This window comes from Haliaeetus leucocephalus, unplaced genomic scaffold (genome assembly GCF_000737465.1).
Source record: "Haliaeetus leucocephalus isolate CR32 unplaced genomic scaffold, Haliaeetus_leucocephalus-4.0 Scaffold1, whole genome shotgun sequence".
Taxonomy (NCBI): Eukaryota; Metazoa; Chordata; class Aves; order Accipitriformes; family Accipitridae; genus Haliaeetus; species Haliaeetus leucocephalus.
This window is the reverse complement of record NW_010972437.1, coordinates 4677962-4680749: the sequence shown is the minus strand read 5'-3', so window position 1 is coordinate 4680749 and position 2788 is coordinate 4677962.

The following is a 2788-nucleotide window of genomic DNA, read 5'->3' as shown; positions in this document are numbered from 1 at the left end:
AGAGGCCGCTTCCCCGCCGCCCGCCGGGCTGGGGCGGGCAGAGGGCGGCGCTCGGGCCCCTGGGAGCTGTAGTTCCTTCTGGGTCTCTGACTTAGACAAACCAACCGACAAAAAAACCGCAACTCGACTTAAAAACTGCGCGTCTGCCAGAGGGGACTTCTCTCGGACGCGCTGTAGGCCCCCTCCCTTCGCGGCTATGAAGCACTGACTATTCCTGAGTCCGTTCTTGAGAAGGCTGAACCTAGGGGGGCCGGTCTAAAGGTCTGCCTTTCCCCCCAGCTTCTCTGCAATCACCTCTCCCTGGTTTAAAGGCACTCGCAGTTCATTGCCATTTTAACACCAACAGAAAGACGCTCACAACGCCACTGACTCGATGTCCGCCTCGCGAGCCTTTTGGGGCTGCTGGCAGGCAAGGCAGCGCGCTCAATGCGGGCGTTCGGCCCTGTACCCTAACAGCCACTGGCCATGGAACCAGCTCCCTTCCCACCCCTCCCAGATCTGCTGAAGATCCTTCTAGCACCAGGAGCAGGCTCGCAGGAGTACTGCACCACGGCGATGGTGCACCACCTCTGATAACACCTTCTCCTGGTTTCAGCTGGGATGTAGTTAACTGTCTTCCTAGTAGCTGGTACAGTGCTATGTTTTGAGTTCAGTATGTGAAGAATGTTGATAACACTGATGTTTTCAGTTGTTGCTCAGTAGTGTTTAGACTAAAATCAAGGATTTTTCAGCTTCTCATGCCCAGCCAGGGCACCTGACCCAAACTGGCTAACGGGGTATTCCATACCATGTGACGTCCCATCTAGTTTAGGAACTGGGAAGTGGGGGCAGGGATTCGCCGCTCGGGGACTGGCTGGGTGTCGGTCGGCAGGTGGTGAGCAATTGCCCTGCGCATCATTTGTACATTTCAATCCTTTTATTACTACTGTTGGCATTTTATTAGTGTTATCTTTATCATTATTAGTTTCTTCTTTTCTGTTCTATTAAACCGTTCTTATCTCAACCCACGAGTTTTACTTCTTTTCCTGATTTTCTCCCCCATCCCACTGGATGGGGGGGGAGTGAGTGAGCGGCTGCATGGTGCTTAGTTGCTGGCTGGGGTTAAACCACAACACACCTTCTGGTGCAGCACTCTCCGTAGATGGTACTTCACAACAACGGGAGGGAGGAGGGAAGAGATTTTACCAGTTAGCATTTCATCCTTCTGAAAATGAACATTAACACCTTAGTGCTCACCTTGAGCAAGAGAGCAATCCTCAGAGCATCCATACTCTCCAAATAAGGAAACAGTGTTCTTCTCATTAAGCCCCAATTTAAAACAAGACTCCCTTCCCCCAAAGAAGAGGAAAAAACAGTTCGACAATATATTAAGCAGAAATCTTCACATTGTTATCATAGAAGCAGCTTATCAATGTTCTAAACCCCACACAGATATTTGATTACTGCACATGTGGCAAGTTGGGTCAAAGGTGGAAGTAACCTGAATATGGCAAGACATCCCATGAGCTAACGTGCCCTCAAGTCATGTTAAAACATGCTCTTCCTAGTAAATAAACTGAAGGAGGTATGGATCCTTCTCTTTGCACTGATATGCCTGGACAAATCAGGCCTGAGCACAAAGTGGCTACACAAATATGAAACTAATGTAAAAGACCTAGGCCAAGCTCAGAAGACAGGCCCAGAATAACGTTCCACCTAGCTAGAAATGCATTGGCACCCACAGGACCCAGCCACATTTGGGGCCTGGGGAATTCCTGTGGCTGCCAATAACAGAACCGATACAGTGACAAGCAAAGACACAATTACAGAAAGGACACACAGAAATGAGTATCTGGGAATTTTTTAGCATGTTTCACAGAAGCCATTGCAGATTAAACATGCCATTTTCTGTTCATCATTTGACACATCCCGAGCTGAAAAGAGGCAGATCTGAATAATTTCAGAGAGAACATGCCCATGTTAGGAGTCAGAATACAAAGGGTAAGCAGTGAGGGTTGAACACCCAACATCTCCTGAGAAAAATCTAGCTCTGGACTTCCTGCTGCATAGCTTAACCTCCTAAATGGTGTGCATTTTGTTTCCACTTCTCTGGGCTTCAAGATTTCCTGCAGGAGATCTTAAAGATCACAGACATAGCCAACAGTTCAACTAATCACAACTCCACAGTACCTGACTTTTTCACACCACTTTGAGAATGAAGAGTGAGCCGTTATATAGGGAAAACACATACTTACAGCAGCCTGTGCAATGGGCGAAGCTGGTAGCAATCACAACACGGGCCGGCTCCTCATACGTACCACCAACCCATCCCAAGAGCAGCACGTTAACAAGTCACCCTAACATCATTAGAGTGGAGAGAATTACAAACTTCCCACAGAAGGTGGGCATAAACAGCTCTCTGGGAAACTGATGTTAAACTGAACGAATAGGTAGCAAGATGCAAATGACTGGGCAGGGATTCATGCCACTGAATAACATTACTTCCGCCTCTGCAGCTAACAGTTCTCCCTAACTCTTCTAAGCATGTCTCTTTTCAAACAGCATCACTCTGATCTTGCCTGCTTTCAGCTTAAGCCTGCGGGACTTCAAGTCACCAACTTCACTTTCCTACCAGCCTTCTGACTCCACTTTCTGGTGGTAGCACTTCTGCTGGCTGAAAACAAAACACAGAATTGAGTGCCAGGATAGTTTTGCTATAGCATTTAGCCCCCCAGCCAGTAGTTGAAGAAAAGGGAGGACAGGCAAAGTAACTATAGCTGAGGGCCTTCAGAGAGGAAAGGTGATTGCC